This window comes from Medicago sativa, chromosome 2 (assembly GCF_051527215.1).
Source record: "Medicago sativa cultivar Bolivia chromosome 2, Bolivia_mono, whole genome shotgun sequence".
In the NCBI taxonomy this organism is placed as follows: Eukaryota; Viridiplantae; Streptophyta; class Magnoliopsida; order Fabales; family Fabaceae; genus Medicago; species Medicago sativa.
The window spans coordinates 23,112,212-23,136,756 of NC_140750.1; the positions used below are offsets into that span (position 1 = coordinate 23,112,212).

The 24,545-nt window shown below is 34.7% G+C and overlaps 2 long non-coding RNA genes across 2 annotated transcripts; both read right to left on the bottom strand.

Moving 5' to 3' along the window:
* Positions 1 to 14,125: 14,125 nt before the first annotated feature.
* LOC146945612 (uncharacterized) lies at positions 14,126 to 15,690 on the bottom strand. Its single transcript, XR_015028181.1, has 2 exons — positions 15,346 to 15,690; positions 14,126 to 14,424 (listed from the first exon to the last, which is right to left on the bottom strand). It is a non-coding gene; the product is annotated as an uncharacterized LOC146945612 (long non-coding RNA).
* A 3,271-nt stretch (positions 15,691 to 18,961) lies between these two features.
* On the bottom strand, positions 18,962 to 20,121 carry LOC146945613 (uncharacterized). Its single transcript, XR_015028182.1, has 2 exons — positions 19,861 to 20,121; positions 18,962 to 19,125 (listed from the first exon to the last, which is right to left on the bottom strand). It is a non-coding gene; the product is annotated as an uncharacterized LOC146945613 (long non-coding RNA).
* Between the last annotated feature and the right edge of the window lie 4,424 nt (positions 20,122 to 24,545).

Below are 24,545 nucleotides of genomic sequence, written 5' to 3' on the forward strand. Positions count from 1 at the left end.
TATTTGTTTATTTTTGGAATGCCTTTCTTTGAAGACTAGTATGATTATATATATACTAAGCTAGTGATGCATGCATGGTGAATTTTACGAGTAATGTCCCATGTAATTGATGGTAAGTTTAAGCACATGCATTTGATAATTTCACAAAACCACACGAAACATAGTGCAGTTGAGGTTTGAATGCGATGACCTAAGTCTAATTGATTTAAATTAGTGTGAAACTTCACTGTCTCCCTTCATTTTGATCATATTTACCACCATGGTCGTGGTGAAGTTATTTATTATCCTGTGTTTCCCTTCTTATCAATACACAAAAATTGAAAGAATGCAATGAAATTCCTAATGAACAGAGAATGAATTTTCTTGGTATTTGCGAGAAAAAATGTACACACCGAAATTTTCTGGATAGGATATATGAATATGTGATCAAACGAAGGTTTCACACTAAATTAAATCATTTAGACTCGGTCTCAACTACACTCTGTTTCTTGTGGTTTAAGAAATATATATCATATACATGTGGCTTAAACTTACCATCAATTACACTCTGTTTCTTGTATATTTCCATTTATACTCTTATGAAAAAAAGAGAATATTTCCTGAAATTTGTTCATTATCTTCTGTTTTTGTTATTTTTTGACAATAAATATAAATGATAAAGACTTCAAAGTTATTAGTACTATGTTCCATCCTCTCAGCAGAACAACAACTTGAATCCAAAATTAAGGATTAAAGAAGAAATACCACATTCTGCCGCCAACGTCACCAGTGGCGTTGCTAGGACCCTGAATCTAAAAATGGAAAATGGAAATAATTATTAAAGGAAAATGCTAACAAGTGCCTTAAGAGCATTGTTTAAGCATCTAAAAGTAGCAACTTTTGCATTGAAAATTATACAATTTTGACTTTAACATGTGCTTAACATGTATTTTCAAAACACACTTTCTTTTTGTGGGTTCCTTAAACATGCATGCAATAATTTTTTAAGAGGTAACTAACTGTAATATAATAATAAAAGGTAAATATGGTCAACAAGAAAAGCTGAACTGCATCAGTAATAATGTATTCCAGTGGGCCAGGACATAAATAAATCGAAAAGAAAAAAAGATGTGCTCTATTAAGAGATTTCAAAGTCAAATGCAAAGGAGGTGCAAAACAAAAAACTGAGGGGATTCAACGTAGAAATACAATATTATAGTAGGTGCAAAAATATAAATGTGAGGACGTGCAGGTGCATCCCCTGAGATGAACGTGGCTCCGCCACTGAATGTCACGGAGACAACTTTCACAGATTTTCTTGCTAGTTAGTTAATCCATATTAGTGAATAAAATGTTGGGTACAAAGCTGTTAAGCTTTGGTTAGTTGGTTAAGTATAGTTACTTGATAATGACAAGAAACTGTATAGGATTTCTTGTTATCTTCTAGAGTCATTGTAGAGTAGAAGTAGTTTGTATTGTTGCAATTTAGCCAAGAATTCAGAAGAGAAGTCATGAAATGTAACGCCCATACTAAACGTATCTAGAAAGTTTAGCATGTTCGTTATCTTTAGTACTGGATACATTAAAATTTACAACTTAATTACATGATAAATGAATATCTTATACATCCATAAACGTTCGTACATCAAAAGAATAACTTAACTTGTCTAAAACATAATAAATACATCCTTGAAGTCCATATCATCTTGCAGCGGTACGAACGAGCACTTGTTGAAGCTTCCATACGGCTACTAGCTTGCAATACCATCTTGTTTATCTGAAACAAATAAGGATTGGGATGAGACATAATGTCTCAGTGAGTTCCACCTAACCCTACGCTATAGGTAACCTCGGGGGAAACCTACGGTCACCACGTGTCTACAATACAACCTGCCGGTTGATTATACGTGTGTGGTCATGCTTGCCTAGACGGTCGTGCATGCTAGATCTGTCGTAGGTTCATCTTAACTTGTTATAGGTCTTGTCTACATCATATGTGTCATGGCGGATAAGGGGAACCTAATACCACTATGCCAAGATACGTTAAACGCATCGAGGCCTAAACATAACATATTCATGACACAATCCTAAACCGGAGGATTAGGGAAACCTAAGATCGTCATCGGCATAACATTCATAACTTGTTCTATTCCATATACTTATGCGTGTCTAGCATCATATCATAATTATACATGTTCATAATCATAATCATACATATATGTTAGCGTTGAACAAACATAATTATCTTGATTCATTTTACGGAGAGCCCCGGGTGGAGTAACCCCGAGAACAATCCCATACATGACCGATGAAAACCTAGCTAAGGCACATCAGACTCCCTCAGTGACGTGCGGGCCCCCCCGAAGGAAGCTTATCCCGTTCTCACGACACCTATGTCTTACATACTCATTTACCACGAATCCTTAAGTGATCCTATGTGAGGTAAACTACACATATATCATAGTTTTAATCATACATACATGAAGGTTAAACCTATTCATACTTGCTCGTTTACCATGGGTCCGTGATCTACTCGTTTAGTGGCAAACTACCTGCATATTCCTATTCATACATAGTGAAGGGATTAACTTATCTAATCACGGCTTAACATGCTTGCATGGTCGTTCTTATTCATATGCGAAGAGAATACACTAAACATTTCGCGTCTTATCATACTTAGGGCTCATGCATAGCATTCTAGTTCTCAACAAACTATGTTGAGGCTCTACATTCATTCCCTTCCTTATAGATTAGTTTGTTACCCGACTTATATCATATCGTTCACTCATAAGCCATGCTTTACCAATATGTTAGATGCTTGCTTCATTCTCAAGAAAAACTTTTAAAAGATTATCAAATGGGACCTTGGTTTGAGGGGTTTACTTTCATAAAAAGACTGCACAGAGAAAAAATCCAACACGAAAGGCCAAAACTGCCCGAAACGAGCCAACATCACGTTTTGGTGCTGTCTGCTCGCCTAGGCGAGTTGGAGGCGAGTAAAACATCCTTTCTGTGGGTGTTAACTCGCCATGGCGAGTACTTGCTCGCCCCGACGAGTTGTGACAGTCCAGAACTTGTAAAAATGGCATTTCTAGCCCAAAAAACTCTAAACCAAGTGACCCCAAGCATATTTTAACTTCATGATTCATATAATACCTGAAAAACATTCATAGCAAGCTTCTACATGTTTAGCAAGCATGGCATAAAAGGGCAACTAATCACTAAACATACAAATCCCTAGTTTACATATTATCCTTACAAAGATAAACACATAGTCCCAAAGGGTGGGAAAACTATCTATGGAACTCACCTAACATGTTTCTTGTGATTGCTCCAAGTTCCAAGCTCAAGCAACCAAACCCTAGCTCTTGATCCACTTGCATTCTTAGCTCATACCATTCCAATCTTGTTGTTTTCTTGCAATCTAAGACACCATGATCCTTGCTTGTTCATCAACTCCATCTACATGGTCTACACTTGACTCCCAAGCCTCCAAGCATCATCTTCACTTCACATCATCAAACCCTAACCCTTGATTCCAAGATACCCTCAAAGCCTCAATTCAAATCCATAGTTGTTTCTTGCTTACTAAGTTGCTAACATCCATGCTTGATTTACCAATCATACAAACTTAGGAGTATTAATAATATGGAGAGGAAGAGATGGGGCGATTTTCTAGAGAGAAAAAGGAGAGGATCAAACCAAAACCAAGCTTCCAAAAGCTTATGGTAACATGAGGGTACATAATATAAACTTGCCATGGAAGAGGAGGAAGTTTTGGAAGGATTTGGTGGAGAGAAGAAGAAAGAGAGGGCGATGGGTTTTAGAGAGAAGGGAGAGCAATTCCCAAATCCAAAAACCTAGAGAGAGAAAGAGCATGAGAAAATGAGATATTTTGAGCCAAAAACACTTAAATACCCCTTTGACGTGAAAGTACCAAAATGCCCTTCGTCTTAAACGTGTTTATATCGACACTGATACTTAACTCGTATATAGCTGACATCACGTAATAAACATTTTCCGTCATACTTACTTTGCATAACATTATCCTCTGGCACGTTCGACTTGTAATATTCCATTAGCTGACGAGTGGGATATTACATGAAATCTCAAGATCAACCTCTGCAAAGATTGTGTAGCGAGCACACGAAGAAATTGCCAAGTTCATCCATTGTTAAGATCGTGTGCCTGCTATCGACCTCACATCACGAGCAACTGATGAAGAAAACAACAAAATCGGCCGCGTAAAGGTTCGTGTCACGATACATAGCTTCTCATGTTGTGGGCCGATTTTCCCTAAATTTGTGGGAAACACATGCCTATATAAGGCTAACCCCTAGGTCAGTGAGTAGACACCTTTTGACTAGCAGAAAACGACGAATTAAAAGTGCAATCTGGGGCAACTCGGAGAGATTCAAAGCACCTCGAGAGCAGGGAATCATCACCGGTGATTCTTTTTTTTATGTTTGTTTATTCATGTAGTTTAATATGTGTTTAGACAACCTCTCTAGATTAGGTCGTGAAAGATAAGCTTCGTGTAATTGTTTGATTCATGTAACTTTAAATTATTCTGTAAAATATATTTAGTTGGTTCCTTTTATCGTTTTATTCAATTATACTCGTCTGTTTCTGTTTAATACATTATTCATAAGTTTATTCTCTCTCAGCTAACCTTAGCCTTGATACAGCATATAGATCGTCCAGTATTAGGATATACATATTCTAAGGATAACTGTACACCAAGGAAATTAGGGAGTGAAACCGTTGAAGAGGGTTAGAGATCAAGAAATTGACCCAACCATTTTATATCTAATAGTGTAAAATCGAGCAACCCGTTACACATTTGTAGTCATAGTTTGCAGTCACATAAACAATTTAGGTAGAAAATCTGACATGACCTGGTCGCTTTTCTCTCTTTCTTATAAGAAAGATAATCAATCACTTTGCCACATACAAAACCCCTCAATTAATTAAAGTCATCTTAATCTCCAACACAATAGTTTAGTTTAAATAATACAATCTCTACAGATACAAACTTTATAACCAAATGAAAGGTCTAACAAAATATTACATCTCTTCATTTAAATGACCTAACTGGATTTACAATATTGATATTAGCATGTCAGAACACTTCATCTAAGTTCTCAAAACCAAAATTTCGTGATTGTGTTTGAGTTTTACATGGTAATACCGACTAAAACATTAATATTACATCTCTTTCTATTTTTTATTATATAGTCCACAACTTTACCGTAAATATCACAGGGTCTATCTTTAACTATTTTTTTTCTGGAAGAATTGGTAATATGACCTAGTTATTTCATAAATAAATTTTCTGGAAGAAATTGACTCCTTAAATTAATTGAGAATTCGTAAATAAATTTTCAAACTAAAATACATTATGCTTGAAAACATCGTATATAGGATGGGGTGCATTTATCCCCTCAATTTTTTTTTTGTTTTGTCTTGTTATTCTTTTTTATTAATAATATATAGGATGAAGTGCATTTGATACATGATGTTTTGTGGTGTCAGCATAGCTAAGATTTTAAGACATCGTGTATTATGGCGACTTGGGATGCCGGCATAGCTTGCATGTCAACCGTAAAAAATATTGTGTCTCAGTCATCATTTATGAAAAGAATGATGATGTATTATGTAATGGGGTATTTCTATCAAACTTGGTTTTGAACCTTCATGGCATCAAATTTCAAAATTTAAGGTACTGTCACCCCTGTAATTTGGGACTCATTTCAATTTTGTGTATGACTTATTAATCTAATACTAAGAAAATTCTATGATACACAAATGAGATAAGTAAAGAAATCAGAACATTAAAAGATTTAATGAGACTTATTAATATGATGCACAAATGAGATAAGTAAAGAAATTAGGAGATTAGAAGATTTAATGAGACTTATTAATTTGTTACTGTTTGTATGAAAATTCAAATACAATCCTAGTTTCTCGATATACCTACATGTTGGCCATATCAAGTGTTGTAACCATTCATTTGGTTAGCCAAAGGATTCGCATTTGCAGGAAGATTTCCCGTATTTGCCGCAGGACGAGGACCATTGTTGTAAGCCAGACCACTCACCTGATTTGCCACAGGATTTATATTTGTAGGAGGATTTCCTGTATTTCCCACAGGAGGAGGACCATTGTTGTAAGCCAAACCATCCATTTTTGTATGCTAATACAAATATTAGGTTAAAGCAAAATGTGGAAAGATAATAATAGTATTTTTTGTTTGTTCTATGCTTTTCTTTGGAGACAAGATTCAGCCTGGTATTTAATTTATAAACCTTGCGATGCTGGCTGAATTAGACAAGTAATGCACCATGTAATTCATGGTAAGTTCAAGCTAAATTCATTTAAGTATTTAAAATGACATGAGCTGAGTCAAAATGATTTAAACCTTGTGTTAGCTTGCATTGTTTCCCTTTATTTGATCATATTTACTAAGGTTCGTAATACAATTTTTGTTGTTGCAAATACTTAGGAAATTATCTGATTTGTTCACAAGGAATTTCTCAGCATTTGTTATCCGTTATAACTTGCAAGTTAGCTATTTTGAAACGTTCAAATATTAGACAATTAAAAATAAAAGAAGCAGAAACAGACCAAAAAAATAAAGAACCATTTGAAGAGATTTCGGTGCAGTATCCATTGATTTTCACTCTTATTATTGAGAAATGTTAGACTAGTTTGTTAAGAGAGAAATGATTTTTTTACTAGGGATAAAATTACATCCTATAAAATAATATTTATCTCCACCAATAATTTCACAAACCACACGAAACATAATGCATTTGATAATTTCATATACCAAGTAATGACCTAAGTTAATTCATTTAAATTAGTGTGAAACTACACCGTCTCCCTTCGTTTGATCATATTTACCACCATGTTCGTAGTGAAGTTATTCATTATATTGTGTTTCTCTTGTTATCAATACACAAAATTGAAAGAAAGCAAAGAAATTCCTAATGAACAGAGAAATAATTTTCTGGGTATTTGCGAGAGAAAAAAATGTTCACACCAAAATTTTCTGGATAGGATATATGAATATGTGATCAAACAAAGGTTTCACACTAAATTAATACATTTAGACTCGGTCTCAGCTACACTCTGTTTCTTGTGGTTTAAGAAATATATATCATATACATGTGGCTTAAACTTACCATCAATTACGTGTTATATTTCCATTTAAACTCTTGTGAAGAAAAAAAAAATAATCAATAAAAGATGTTATGATAACCCTTCTTCATTTTTTTTCCATCTTATTTTAAATTTACTAAAAAAAAATTATCTTATTATTTTATAAATGTATCAAACGAGAAGAATATTTCCTTACATTTGTTCATTATCTTCTGTTTTTGTTATTTTTTCATAATAAATATTAATGATGAGGACTTCAAAGTGTTTAGTGCTATGTTTCCATCCTGGTAAAGATCCTCTCCATTTATAAAAATAAATGGAAGATGCAATTTGGAGAGAGATAGAGACATAAAATAGGTAGTGGGTCCTACCATTAAGTGGGTCCCCCATCATTAATTACTTTTTAATTTTTGATGTGTCTTTATCTCTCCAAATGGTAGAAATGGAGAGGATGATAAATGGAGAGGTTCTTAACTCGTTTTCATTCTCTCAGCAGAGCAACAACTTGGATCCAAGATTAAGGATTAAAGAAGAAATAGTGGCTTCCTTTGAGAGATACCTCATTCTACCGCCAACGTTACGGAGACAACTTTCACATATTTTTGTTGTTAGTTAGTTAATCCATAATAGTGAATAAAATGTTAGTTACAAGAAACTATATAGGATTTCTTGTCATCTTTTAGAGTCATTGTAGAGTAGAAATAGTTTGTTTAGTTGCAATTTAGTCAAGAATTCAGAAGAGAAGTCATGAATTCACAAGATCAACCTCTGCTAAGATCGCGTCGCGAGCACACGAAGAAATTGCCAAGTTCCGCCACTGTTAAGACTGTGTCGCCGGCTATCGACCCCACATCTAGAGCAGGGAACCATCACCTGTAATACCCATACTAAACGTACCTAGGAAGTTTAGCATGTGCATTTATTTAGTACTGGATACATTAAAAATTTACAACATAAAGACTTCGAATGAATATCTTATAAAATAATGTGCGTTCGTACAATAATAAAGTAACACAACTTTTCTAAAATAATGAATGCGTCCTTGCATATCCATATCATCCTGCAGCGGGTACGAACGAACACTTGCTGATACATCCATTCGGCTACTAGCTTGCCATCCAACCTGTTTATCTGAAACAAATAAGGATTGGGGTGAGACATAATGTCTCAGTGAGTTCCACTTTGTCCTAGGCTATAGGTAACCTCAGGGGAAACCTACGGTCACCACGTGTCTACAATACAACCTGCCGGTTGATTATACGTGGTTGGGAACTTGCATACTTAGACGGTCGTGCATACTAGGGCCGTCGTAGCCTCATCTTAACTTGTTATAGGCCTCACTTCTATACGTGTCATGGCGGTCAAGGGGAATCTAAAACCACATTTGCCAAGAATACGCTCTACGTATCAAGGCCTAAACATAACATAATCATGACACAGTTCTAAACCGGACGATTAGGGGAAACCTAGGTTCGTCATCGGCATAACTTTCTCTATACTTGCTCTATGCATAACTACGTTGTTTCTAACAACATATTCTATCTTGCTATCATGCTAGTTCTTGACGATCTACGCCAAGGCTCTACTAATTCTTGACGATCTTCGTCAAGGCTCTAAGACATAGCATAAACATGTCTAATAGATATACATAGTCAGATTCATTGATTATGTTAGCGTGTAACAACAAATATTATCTGAGTTCATTTTACGGAGAGCCCCGGGGTGGAGTAAACCCGAGCACAATCCCTATCTAACCGATGGAACCTATCTAAGGAATAACCAACGGCACTCCTACAGTGGCATGCGGGATCCTTACGGCTAACCCCGTTTCACCTAGTGGAAACCCCTTATGTCCAACCTAATGTGGATCACAAGAGACACGACAACTACATCTTGTTTAAGCTTTCTATGTGAAGAGATATCTAATCAATTCACGTCTTGCCATACTCGTATGGCTTTCTATCTTCGATACGAAGGGAACAATCTTTTCCACTTCGCATCTAATCAAGCATAAACTCAAGTCTAACATTCTATTTCTTTACTAACTATTCTAGTTCTAGACAAGCTATTCTAGTTCTTGACAAGCTATGTCAAGGCTCTACTTTCATTCCTTTCCTAGTTCTTTGCTACCTGAGTAAATTCGGCTTAAACTCTCTTGATTCACTGTTGCCATTCATGTTAAGATTGCCATGATTTTCATTTCAAGAATCGTTTGATGTTATGTGCATTGCCTAGATGTTGTTTTGGGGTTATAAAGTTGTAAAACATTGAAAGAAAAGCATCGGAACGCACCACCGACCCCACAATGAGCCAACAACCAAAAAGCATGTTGGCCGAACCAGAGACCTGGGCTATTAGCGCACCTGGGGCGTGGCCCTGTCTGAAGAATTTCGCTATTAGCGAAATTTTCGCTAATAGCGAGTTTCTTCGGGTCTGTGGTACCAAATTTGCCATTTTGACCCCAAAACACGTCCAAATCGATCCTGCAATGCACAATAATCATCCAGCAACATATATTGACTTTAAATAACATATTTCATGGCAAACTAACATGTAATCAACAAGAATTGCTTAAGGGAACATTAGGGTTTAAAACCCCTCATTAACATAAATCAACACTTTCTAACATGAATTTACACAACCAAGGGAAGGTAAACTATCTATGGAACTCACCTAAACAAGTTCCTTGCAATTCGTCAAGCATCAAGCTCAATCCCTAGCTTTTGGCTTCATCCTTGAATCTTGCCTTTTCCACCAAACCATGCTTTAATCCTTTCCTTCGTGTGTTCTTACTTGCCAAGCAAACATAATCCTTGCTTGGTCATGATTGGGTGAAAGTTTGGATGATTAGAGGAGAGAGGGAGGGCGCATGGTAGAGAGAAGGAGGAGAGAGCTCTTTCTCTCAAAGCCTGGAGAGAGAAAGAAGAAGAAATTATGAGGTTTCCACCCCCAAAATCACTTATATACTCCCTTGTGCGAGATTACTTAAATGCCCTTCGTCTTGGTCGCGCTTAACCTGACACTGATACATAAACCCCTACTTGACTGATATTTCATAAAAACATCTTCCGTCGTACTTGACGTTCTGTAACACTTAATCTCTGATATCTAGCTCATACATGCCTTATGCCATTAATAGACATTTCCATTACCCTTACTTTCCATGAACATTCGTCCTCTGACGCGTCTGATGGGTAATATTCCGTTACTGATAAGCGGGATATTACATCACCGGTGAATTTTTTTTATTTTTTTTTATGTTTGTTTATTCATATATAGTTTAATATGCGTTTAGACATCAAAAGTAGCTAAACCTCTCTAGATTTGGTCTAGTTTCATGTCATTGAATCATGTAACTTTAAGTTATTTTGTGAATTTAGTTGGTTGTTTTATCGTTTTATTTAATTATACTCGTCTGTTTCTGTTTAAGACACAATTCATAAATTGATTCTCGCTCAAGTATTACTAACCCTAGCCTTGATACACTTTCCAGTTAATACTTAGGATAGACATATTCTAAGGATCGATAATGGTACACTTATTTCGACATACTTAAATCTTCAACAGTTGTGATTCACCTAGGAAACTAGGGAGCGAAACCGTTGAAGAGGGTTAGAGATCAAGAAATTAACCTAACAATTTTATATCTAATATTGTAAAATCGAGCAACCAGTTACACTGTAACATCCCACTTGTCAGTATTGGATTTTATGTGTATCAGAACATGAATGTCCATAAAAGATCAATGTAACGAAAGATGTGGTCATACAGTGACGATCAAGCGTATGTTCAGTAACCGGTATCACGTTAAGTGCGTTTTACGACGAAGGGTAATTCAGTAATTGAACGCAAAGGGTATATAAGGGTTTTAGGTCCCAAATAACTCAATTAACCTTGAGCTTTCTCTCTCTAGAGTTGGAAACCAGAATTGCTCTCTCCTTTCTCTAGGAAATCGCAGTTCATTCTCCCTCTCTACTCCATGAAATCATTCCAAACTTCCTCCTTGTAGTGTTCAAGCATGAGATATGTTTTCCCCCGTGATCAAGAGGCAATTACAAGCTTGGATTTAACCTAGATTTCCATTTCCTTCCTCATAAGAAGAAATTTCATGGTTAGGGTTGAATGTTCAAGATGAAGTGGAATCAATGGCATGTTTCAAAGAGTTGGTAAGCTTGCAAGTGGAACATTGGAAGTTAGTTTGAATTTGGTTCAACTTATCCTCTCATGCATCAAGATCAAGCAAGCTAGGGTTTGGAGTTGGAAGCTTGGAAAGAGTTCAGAAACACTAGGTGAGTTCTTAGATTAGACAACCTACCTTTGGGTTTGTGTGATTTATTAATGGAAGAAGATATGAATTCTAGATTATGATTTTTCCCCTTTTACATGCGATGCTCATCAATCTTGTTAATACTTGCCATCTTAATGTTATTGTTAGTGTCTATATGATTTTTAGGCTTGAAATATGCATTGGGTCCTTTGATTTGAAGGTTTTTTTAGAGAAAATTGTTGTTTTACACGTTCTGTTCTGTCATGGCTCGCCGGGCACGCCAAATGTCACCATGGCGGGAAGCTGGCAACAGAAAGCATGTTTTCATGCTGGTGTGTCGCCAAGGCAGGAATGACAGTGCAGAGACGTGTAAATGACTCGTTCCGGGCAAGCAGTGACTGTTTTCCGTTCAGTTTTTCAAGGGTTTCTTATAAATATAAATCCATCCAATCCAATGATTACTTGTCAATGTTTCAAGCCATTTTATAAAGAATTAGGAAGCAAGTATTAAGATAGATTGGTGAAGTATGACACACGAGATTTAGATGAGAAGTGATACGCTTGGGAAGCATATGATCTTTAGGCATTAGGGAATATGTAGAGCCTCGACCTAGATAGTCAAAGAACAACAAGCTAGTATGTAACCTAAGTTCATTATGTATAAGTTATGTATGACTAAGAACAAGCAAGTAATGATTCACCGCTAAACGAGTAGATTACGGACTCGTGGTGGTCATTCAAGTAATGATAAGTATGAGCAAGAAAGTATAAGTATAATACCTTTATGCATAATTAAGACTTTATGCAATATGTAGGTGTCGTGTCTCTCTGTTATCCACTCCAAGGGGGATACAAGAGGTTCACACCAAGGGGGACGGGATACACTCCGCAAGGTAGGCCCGCACGACACTGATGGAGTCCGATATACCTTAGCTATGTTCTCATCGGTAAAGTAAGGGATTGTACTCGGGGTTACTCCACTCGATACATTCCGTAAAATGAACCAAGATAATGTTGTTTGTTACACACTAACTTCTAACATAAAGAATGATTATGAATACGATTATGTTATGTTATGAGACTAGAACAAGCTTATACAATAGAACAAGTTATGAAAATGTAGTGTTGACGATCTTAGTACCTCCCCGATCGTCCAGTTCAGGATCATGTCATGAATGGTTTATAGTTAGGTATTGATGCGTTTTTTGTATCTTGACTTAGCTATCTTAGGTTCCCTTGACCGCCATGACATGTAGAGTATAAGACAAGACTCATAGCCTTTGATGCGAAGAACCTTATGACGGATCTAGTATGCACAACCGTCTAGTTAAGCATGCTCCAAACACGTATAATCAACCGTCAGGTTGTATTATAGATAAGTGGTGACCCTAGGTTTCCCCCGAGGTTACCTATAGCATAGGATTAGGTAGAACTCACTGAGACATTATGTCTCATCCCAATCCTTATTTGTTTCAGATCAGCAGGTTGGTTAGCAGGATGTTGCAAGCTTGTGTCCGAATGGATATTCAACGAGGACTCGTTCGTACCCGCTGCAGGATGTTTATGGATTCAATGATGTATTTCTATGATTTTGGATAGATAGCATTGTTTAGATAAAAGTACGAACGTGATTTGTTGTATATATTATTCATTCGAAGGCTTATGTTGTAAATTTTAATGTATCCAGTACTAAAGATAATGCACATGCTAAACTTTCTAGATACGTTTAGTATGAGCGTTATATACACATTGTAGTCATCATAGTTTGCAGTCACATAAACAGTTTAGGTAACAAATCTGACATGACCTAGTCACTTTTCTCTCTTTCTTATAAGGAAGAAAATCAATCACTTTGCCACGTACAAAACCCCTCAATTAATTAAACTCATCTTAATCATCAATACATTAGTTTAGTTTAAATAACATAATCTCTACGGATACAAACTTTATAACGAAATGAAAGGTCTAACAAACTTTTATACATATCTTCGTTCAGGAGATCAAAGTCAATTTACAATATTGATATTAACTGGTCAGAACACTTCATCTGAGTTTTCGAACCCAAAATTTAGTAATTATGTTTGAGTTCTACGTGATGTTTATCACTTTACCGACTAAAAAATTAATATTTTATCTCTTTCTATTTTTTATTATATAGTCCACAACTTTACCCTAAATATCAAAGGGTCTATTTAACTCTTTTTTTTTTTTGTTGGAAGAATTGCTAATATGACCTAGATATTTCATTTCAGAAGCTAGCGTGTGTAAGAAAATACTTTCAAAGAAAGAATAGGGAATTGGGTTAACACTTTCGAAGTTATTTATTGAATTTGCATTAACCGGTGATATATTTTTACCATATCGCCACCGTGTGGTCGGATAAAAGCGTGTAGGAACTGCCAATTTTATTTTAAAATTCAGGTTATATTTTGAGAAGAAGAACATATATGCAAAATATAATATACTAGCCAAATTGCAAGGAAATTTGGGATTTCGTAATGTCCACGGATCATCTGAAGAAATATTTCATTAATAATTAATAAAGAGTTTTTGAAGGAAATAATTAATAAAGAGTTAAATAAATTTGTGCTTCCTATAAATATTTAACTATTTCTAAAAAATTTCAACAAGTTTTGGTCTCCATATATTTTTGTATTGTTTTAAGTTGGCACTCACTTGCATAAATAAAAAAAAACAGAGATGATTAGAGGAAACTGTTTTAGGACTTAGAAAATGGACCAAATTATGATTTCTTAAATTTTATATAATGAATTGATATTGGAATACACACTTTTATTAATTCTCCGAGTCCTATTTATACACCCATAACAGTTGCAACAAACTGACAACAGAAAACTAACCCTTATTAACAAACAAACTAACTAACTAACATGCTGAGTTGATTAATATCACAATACAACAATTACAAACAAACGGTAAATCTTTAACAAACAATAGAATCTTGTGCTACTGTAAATTTTCTTCCCATGTCAAATATCCACAAGCAAAAGATCCTGCAATCATATTGAAATGATGAATGTCCTGGTGAAAATATAAGGGCTTAATAATGAAATAATAAGACACTCCTTAAATTAATTGAGAATTCTTAAATAAATTTTCAAACTAAAATACATTATGCTTGAAAACATCGTATATAGGATGGGGTGCATTTATCCCCTCAAAAAAATTTTGTTTTGTTTTGTTATTCTTTTTTATTAATAATATATAGGATGAAGTGCATTTGATACATGATGTTTTGTGGTGTCAGCATAGCTAAGATTTTAAGACATCGTGTATTATGGTGACTTGGGATGCCGGCATAGCTCGGATGTCAACCGTAAAAAATTTTGTGTCTCAATCATCATTTATGAAAAAAAATGATGATGTATTATGTAATGGTGCATTTTTCTCAAACTTGGTTTTGAACCTTCATGGCATCAAATTTCAAAATTTAAGGTAATGTCACCCCTGTAATATGAGCGAATTTTGGTTTACCCTTGCCATATCATCGATTTTGTACGGTCAAAATTCATGAAGATCCAAAATCAAAGAATCTTCAAATTACAAGGTTTAAATCTTAAAAAAAAATCACAGGGGTTAACATATGTGAATCCTTTTCTTAATATCTTATATAATTTGAAGTTTATTCAAAATTAATTTTTAGACGCAAATTTGCGGTAGTTAATTTGTTTGGAAGGAATAACATTCCTTCGTAGCACACAAATCGAAAGTTAGACGTCTCTAATTTTTTGCGACTCATTGCAATTTTGTGAATGACTTATTAACCTTAAAAGATTTAACGAGACTTATTAATATGATATGATACACAAATGAGATAAGTAAAGAAATTAGGAGATTAGAAGATTTAATGAGACTTATTAATTCGTTACTGTTTTGTATGAAAATTCAAATACAATCCTAGTTTCTCGATATACCTGCATGTTGGCCATATCAAGTGTTGTAACCAATATTCATTTGGTTAGCCAAAGGATTCTGATTTGCAGGAAGATTTCCAGTATTTGCCACAGGAAGAGGACCATTGTTGTAGGCCAGACCACTCACCTGCTTTGCCACAGGATTTATATTTGTAGGAGGATTTCCCACTGGAGGAGAAGAACCATTGTTGTAGGCCATACCATTCTGGTTTGAGATTGGACTTTCCTTAGTAGGATCTCTCGAATCCTTCTTATCTGAAGGTTTTTTTGAATATCCCAAATTATTCTGATTAGTTATTGGACTCATTTTGGTATGTAAATATTAGGTTGAAACAATGTGCTAGATAATAGTATATTTTTCGAATGCCTTTCTTTGAAGACAAATATGATTATATATATTAAGCTAGTGATGCATGCATGGGGAATTTTACGAGTAATGTACCATGTAATTTATGGTAAGTTTAATCACATGCATTTGATAATTTCACAAAAACACACGAAGCATAGTGTAGATGTTGAGGTTTGAATGCCATGACCTAAGTCTAATTGATTTAAATTAGTGTGAAATTTCACGGTCTTCCTTCATTTTCATCATATTTACTACCAAGTTTGTAGTGAAGTTTTTCATTATCAGTACACAAAATTGAAAGAATGCAATGAAATTCCTAATGAACAGAGAATGAATTTTCTGAGTATTTGCGACAAAAATAATGTACACACCGAAATTTTCTGGATAGGATATATGAATATGTGATCAGACGAAGGTTTCACACTAAATCAAAACATTTAAACTCTGTTTCTTGTGGTTTAAGAAATATATATATCATATACACGTGGCTTAAATTTACCATCAATTACGTGGTATATTTCCATTTAAACTCTTATGAAAAAAAGATTCAATAAAAGATGTTATGATAACCCTTCTTCATTTTTTTTCCATCTTATTTTAAATTTACTAAAACAAATTATCTTATTATTTTATAAATAAATGTATCAAACGAGAAGAATATTTCCTTAAATTTGTTCATTATCTTATTTTTTTTAAATAAAAAATGGAATATATTAACGAAGGCGATGATACCTCCCTAGCACAAGAAGTACCAAGGAAGCCACCCCAAGAAACAATCAGTCAAGTATAATAACTACAGAAACACGGTCAGTCGATACCCAAACAAATCAAAGGGTCTGACCACCATCTATGAGAACTGTACATGAACGTGGCATTATTAGCCTTCAGCCATATCTAAAAGCTGCACAATGGGTGTTTGGATGTTATTAAAAATCTTGTTGTTGTGCTCATTCCAAACCAGCCAAACACACAAAAGCCATAAAAGTTGAAGAAACAATCGACGCTTCTTCGAATGACCTGTATAATTAATGAATAAACTGAAAAAAGTGGTCACTAATATTGTTGGGTTCGACCCCTGTGATGCCAATCCATGACTTAATGAGCTGCCACAAGGAACCGAAAACTTCACAATGAAGGAACAAATGAACCGCTGATTCGTCGATGTCACACCCTGCCACACATCTCACGACTTCATGGTGAAGAATGTCACGCCGCATGAGATTGATCTTGGTTGGCAACCTGTCTTGCAGCAGTCTCCACGCGAAGATTGAGACCTTTAGAGGTACCTGCTTGTGCCATACAAGATCCCCCACACCATCAACCGAGGGGAGTGCCCGCATAGTCAGAATCTGATAAGCACCACGCACAGTGTAACCACCGACAATGTCAGGATCCCACTGCCACCTGTCAGGAATATCAGACTGCAAAACAAAACCATTAATAAAATTCCTACACTCCACTAGCACATCTCTTGCTTCCACACCATTATCTTATGTTTTTGTTATTTTTTGATAATAAATATTAATGATAAAGACTTCAAAGTTTTTAGTGCTATGTTTTCGTTCCTTTGGAGTAAGGAATCATCACCAGTGATTTTTTTTTTTTATGTTGTTTAATTCATATAGTTTAATATGATTTTAGACATCATGAGTAGCTAAACATCTCTAGATTTGGTCATGAAAGAAAAGTTTTATGTAATTGTTTGAATCATGTAACTTTACATTATTTTGTGAATTTAGTTGGTTGCTTTTATCGTTTTATTCAATTATACTCGTCTATTTATGTTTAAGACACTATTCATAATTTGATGCTCGCTCAAGGATTACTAACCCTACCCTTGATACACCGTCTAGTTAATACTTAGGATAGACATATTTTAAGGATCTATAATTGTACACTTATTTCGACATACTTAAACCTTCAACGGTTGTGATTCACCTAGGAAACTAGGGAATGAAACCGTTGATAAGGGTTAGAGATCAAGAAATTGACCTAACAATTTTATATCTAATAGTGTAAAATCAAGCAACCAGTTACACATTGTAGTCATCATAGTTTGCAGTCACATAAACAATTTAGGTAGCAAATCTGACATGACGACGTAGTCGCTTCTCTCTCTTTCTTGTAAGGAAGAAAATCAATCACTTTGCCACGTACAAAACCCCTCAATTAATTAAACTCATCTTAATCACCAATACAATAGTTTAGTTTAAATAACACAATCTCTAGCTACAGATACGAACTTTATAACCAAATGAAAGGTCTAACAGAATTTTAAATCTCTTCGTTAAGAAAACCTAACTAAATTTACAATATTGATATTAAGAGCTCATAACATTTTATCTGAGTACTTGAACCCAAAATTTTGTAATTGTGTTTGAGTTTTACATGGTGTTTATCATTTTACCGACTAAAAAATTAATATTACATCTCTTTCTATTTTTAATTATAAAGTCCACAACTTTACTATAAATATCAAAGGGTCCAACTTTAACTCTCTGTTTTTTTTTTTTTTTTTTGTGTGGTAGAATTGCTAATATGACCTGGTTATTTCATTTCAGAAGCTAGCGTGTAACAAAATATTCTCAAAGAAAAAATAGGGAATTGGGTTAACAATTTCGAAGATAGTTTATGTATTTGCATTAATCTGGGAGATATTTGACCATATCGCCACCCTGGTTAGATAAAATCGTGTAGGAACCACCGATTTTAAAGTTCATGTTATAATCTGAGAAGAAGAACATATATGCAAAATATAATATACTAAATGTAACATAATAGCCAAATTGCAAGGAAATTTTAGATTTCGTAATTTCCAAGGATCATCTGAAAAAATATTTCATAAATAATTAATAAAGAGTTAGATAAATTTGTGATTCCTATAAATGTTTTGGTCTCGATATATTTTTGTTTTGTTTTAAGTTGCCAATTTTTTTCACTAACACCATTTCTCAATAAATTAGGAGATGTTATATTAGCTACTACACTCAGTGTATTATGGCTATGTATTATCTAACAAACAGAAGAATTCTAGTAAAATAGATGCACTTACTTGCATAAATAAAAAAAAAATAAAAAAAGACGATTTGAGAATGAAACTGTTATAGGACTTAGAAAATGCACCAAATGATTTCTCAAATTTTATAGAATGATTTTTTTTTTTTTTTGAGGGAAAATTTTATAGAATGATGAATTGATATTGGAATACACACTTTTATTAATACACCGAGTTCTATTTATACATCCATAACAGCTGCAACAAACTGGTAACAGAAAACTAACTCTTATTAACAAACAAACTAAACAAACATGCTGAATTAATATCACAATACAACAATTATTACAAACAAACGGTGAATCCTTAACAAACAATAGAATCTGGTGCTGCTCTAAATTTTCTTCCCATGTCAAATTTCCACAAGTAAAAGATCCTGCAATTATTTTGAAATGATGAATGTCCTGATGGAAAATATAAAGGCTTAATAATAAAATAATAAGACACTCCTTAAATTAATTGAGAATTCTTAAATAAATTTTCAAACTAAAATACATTATGCTTGAAAACATCGTATATAGGATGGGGTGCATTTATCCCCTCAAATTTTTTTTTTCTTTTGTTTTGTTATTCTTTGTTATTAATAATATATAAGATGAAATGCATTTGATACATGATGTTTTGTGGTGTCAGCATAGCTAAGATTTTAAGACATCGTGTATTATGGTGACTTGGGATGCCGGCATAGCTCGGATGTCAACCGTAAAAAATATTATGTCTCAATCATCATTTATGAAAAAAATGATGATGTACTATGTAATGGGGCATTTTTCTCAAACTTAGTTTTGGACCTTCATGGCATCAAATTTCAAAATTTAAGATACTGTCACCCCTGTAACTTGAGCGAATTTTGGTTTACCGTTGCCATATCATCGATTTTGTACGGTCAAAATTGATGAAGTTGCAAAATCAAAGAATCTTCAAATTACAAGGTTTAAATCTTAAAAAAAAAAAAAAGAAATAACAGGGGTTAACATATATTAATCCTTTTCTCAATATCTTATATAATTTGAAGTTTTTTTTAGACGCAAATTTACGGTAGTTAATTTGTTAGGAAGAAATAACATTCCTTCGTAGCACACAAATCGAAACTTAGACGAATCTGATATACCTGCATGTTGACCATATCAAGTGTTGTAACCAATATTCATTTGGTTAGCCAAAGGATTCTGATTTGCAGGAAGATTTCCCGTATTTGCCACAGGAGGAGGACCATTCTTGTAGGCCATATTATTCTGGTTTGAGATTGGACTTTTCTTAGTAGGATCTCTCGAATCCTTCTTATCTGAAGGTTTTTCTGAATATCCCAAATTAACATTATTTCCTGAATTCATTTTGGTATGTAAATATTTGGTTGAAACAATGTGCTAGATATTTGTTTATTTTTGGAATGCCTTTCTTTGAAGACTAGTATGATTATATATATACTAAGCTAGTGATGCATGCATGGTGAATTTTACAAAACCACACGAATCATAGTGCAGTTGAGGTTTGAATGCGATGACCTAAGTCTAATTGATTTAAATTAGTGTGAAACTTCACTGTCTCCCTTCATTTTGATCATATTTACCACCATGGTCGTGGTGAAGTTATTTATTATCCTGTGTTTCCCTTCTTATCAATACACAAAAATTTAAAGAATGCAATGAAATTCCTAATGAACAGAGAATGAATTTTCTTGGTATTTGCGAGAAAAAATGTACACACCGAAATTTTCTGGATAATGAATATGTGATCAAACGAAGGTTTCACACTAAATTAAATCATTTAGACTCGGTCTCAACTACACTCTGTTTCTTGTGGTTTAAGAAATATATATCATATACATATGGCTTAAACTTACCATCAATTACACTCTGTTTCTTGTATATTTCCATTTATACTCTTATGAAAAAAAGAGAATATTTCCTGAAATTTGTTCATTATCTTCTGTTTTTGTTATTTTTTGACAATAAATATAAATGATAAAGACTTCAAAGTTATTAGTACTATGTTCCATCCTCTCAGCAGAACAACAACTTGGATCCAAAATTAAGGATTAAAGAAGAAATACCACATTCTGCCGCCAACGTCACCAGTGGCGTTGCTAGGACCCTGGATCTAAAAATGGAAAATGGAAATAATTATTAAAGGAAAATGCTAACAAGTGCCTTAAGAGTATTGTTTAAGCATCTAAAAGTAGCAACTTTTGCATTGAAAATTGTACAATTTTGACTTTAACATGTGCTTAACATGTATTTTCAAGACACACTTTCTTTTTGTGGGTTCCTTAAACATGCATGCAATAATTTTTTAAGAGGTAACTAACTGTAATATAATGATAAAAGGTAAATATGGTCAACAAGAAAAGCTGAACTGCATCAGTAATAATGTATTCCAGTGGGCCAGGACATAAATAAATCGAAAAGAAAAAAAGATGTGCTCTATGAAGAGATTTCAAAGTCAAATGCAAAGGAGGTGCAAAACAAAAAACTGAGGGGATTCAACGTAGAAATACAATATTATAGTAGGTGCAAAAATATAAATGTGAGGACGTGCAGGTGCATCCCCTGAGATGAACGTGGCTCCGCCACTGAATGTCACGGAGACAACTTTCACAGATTTTCTTGCTAGTTAGTTAATCCATATTAGCGAATAAAATGTTGGGTACAAAGCTGTTAAGCTTTGGTTAGTTGGTTAAGTATAGTTACTTGATAATGACAAGAAACTGTATAGGATTTCTTGTTATCTTCTAGAGTCATTGTAGAGTAGAAGTAGTTTGTATTGTTGCAATTTAGCCAAGAATTCAGAAGAGAAGTCATGAAATGTAACGCCCATACTAAACGTATCTAGAAAGTTTAGCATGTTCGTTATCTTTAGTACTGGATACATTAAAAATTACAACTTAATTACATGATAAATGAAAATCTTATACATCCATAAACGTTCGTACATCATAAGAATAACTTAACTTGTCTAAAACATAATAAATACATCCTTGAAGTCCATATCATCTTGCAGCGGTACGAACGAGCACTTGCTGAAGCTTCCATACGGCTACTAGCTTGCAATACCATCTTGTTTATCTGAAAAAAATAAGGATTGGGATGAGACATAATGTCTCAGTGAGTTCCACCTAACCCTACGCTATAGGTAACCTCGGGGGAAACCTACGGTCACCACGTGTCTACAATACAACCTGCCGGTTGATTATACGTGTGTGGTCATGCTTGCCTAGACGGTCGTGCATGCTAGATCTGTCGTAGGTTCATCTTAACTTGTTATAGGTCTTGTCTACATCATATGTGTCATGGCGGATAAGGGGAACCTAATACCGCTATGCAAAGATACGTTAAACGCATCGAGGCCTAAACATAACATATTCATGACACAATCCTAAACCGGAGGATTAGGGAAACCTAAGATCGTCATCGACATAACATTCATAACTTGTTCTATTCCATATACTTATGCGTGTCTAGCATCATATTATAATTATACATGTTCATAATCATAATCATACATATATGTTAGCATTGAACAAACATAATTATCTTGATTCATTTTACGGAGAGCCCCGGGTGGAGTAACCCTGAGAACAATCCGATACATGACCGATGAAAACCTAGCTAAGGCACATCGGACTCCCTCAGTGACGTGCGGGCCCCCCGAAGGAAGCTAATCCCTTTCTCACGACACCTGTGTCTTACATACTCATTTACCACGAATCCTTAAGTGATCCTATGTGTGGTAAACTACACATATATCATAGTTTTAATCATACATACATGAAGGTTAAACCTATTCATACTTGCTCGTTTACCACGGGTCCGTGATCTACCCGTTTAGTGGCAAACTACCTGCATATTCTTATTCATACATAGCGAAGGGATTAACTTATCTAATCACGGCTTAACATGCTTGCATGGTCATTCTTATTCATATGCGAAGAGAATACACTAAACATTTCGCGTCTTATCATACTTAGGGCTCATGCCTAGCATTCTAGTTCTCAACAAACTATGTTGAGGCTCTACATTCATTCCCTTCCTTAAAGATTAGTTTGTTACCCGACTTATATCATATCGTTCACTCATAAGCCATGCTTTACCAATATGTTAGATGCTTGCTTCATTCTCAAGAAAAACTTTTAAAAGGTTATCAAATGGGACCTTGGTTTGAGGGGTTTACTTTCATAAAAAGACTGCACAGAGAAAAAGTCCAACACGAAAGGCCAAAACTGCCCGAAACGAGCCAACCGCATGTTTTGGTGCTGTCTGCTCGCCTAGGCGAGTTGGAGGCGAGTAAAACATCCTTTCTGTGGGTGTTAACTCGCCATGGCGAGTACTTGCTCGCCCCGACGAGTTGTGACAGTCCAGAACTTGTAAAAATGGCATTTCTAGCCCAAAAAACTCTAAACCAAGTGAGCCCAAGCATATTTTAACTCCATGATTCATATAATACCTGAAAAACATTCATAGCAAGCTTCTACATGTTTAGCAAGCATGGCATAAAAGGGCAACTAATCACTAAACATACAAATCCCTAGTTTACATATTATCCTTACAAAGATAAACACATAGTCCCAAAGGGTGGGAAAACTATCTATGGAACTCACCTAACATGTTTCTTGTGATTGCTCCAAGTTCCAAGCTCAAGCAACCAAACCCTAGCTCTTGATCCACTTGCATTCTTAGCTCATACCATTCCAATCTTGTTGTTTTCTTGCAATCTAAGACACCATGATCCTTGCTTGTTTATCAACTCCATCTACATGGTCTACACTTGACTCCCAAGCCTCCAAGCATCATCTTCACTTCACATCATCAAACCCTAACCCTTGATTCCAAGATACCCTCAAAGCCTCAATTCAAATCCATAGTTGTTTCTTGCTTACTAAGTTGCTAACATCCATGCTTGATTTACCAATCATACAAACTTAGGAGTATTAATAATATGGAGAGGAAGAGATGGGGTGATTTTCTAGAGAGAAAAAGGAGAGGATCAAACCAAAACCAAGCTTCCAAAAGCTTATGGTAACATGAGGGTACATAATATAAACTTGCCATGGAAGAGGAGGAAGTTTTGGAAGGATTTGGTGGAGAGAAGAAGAAAGAGAGGGCGATGGGTTTTAGAGAGAAGGGAGAGCAATTCCCAAATCCAAAAACCTAGAGAGAGAAAGAGCATGAGAAAATGAGATATTTTGAGCCAAAAACACTTAAATACCCCTTTGGCGTGTGTTATACCCTAATTTTGGACCTAAAAATACTAACTCTATTCTTCTTTTCTTGCATTACAAGTCATTTGAACTGTCTCTGATCAATTACTTCTTCCTCTGCATTTTATTTCAATGTTATTTGCAAAATTTACACAGAAGGTTATTTTAGTCATTTCCCATGTCAAAATTCCTTTCAGTCTCTTAAAAATTTGTTTGAGTCTGTTCATTTGGTTTGAATAAGCCTCTGTTTCATTCTATGTCAAAGTCCATTTCAAAAAATTCGCATTTGAAGTCATTTTAAGTCAGTATTGCCCCTAGGGGCATTTTGGTCTTTTCATATGTCAAAGCTCTGTTTAAACTCTTAAAATTGTCTCTGAGTCTTTCAAATTGGTTTAAATAAACTTTTGTTTCAATCCCCTGTTAAAAATCCATTTTTAAATTGCATCTGAGTCATTTTCAGTTGTTCTAACCCTAGGGGTATTTTGGTCATTTAACGCGAAATTTCGGCAGAGAGAGGTTACTTTGAAGTACCTCATTTAGGCCATTGGTTCATTTTAGTCCGTTTTGTCAATTTTAGTCGTTTCACTTTACGTTTATTT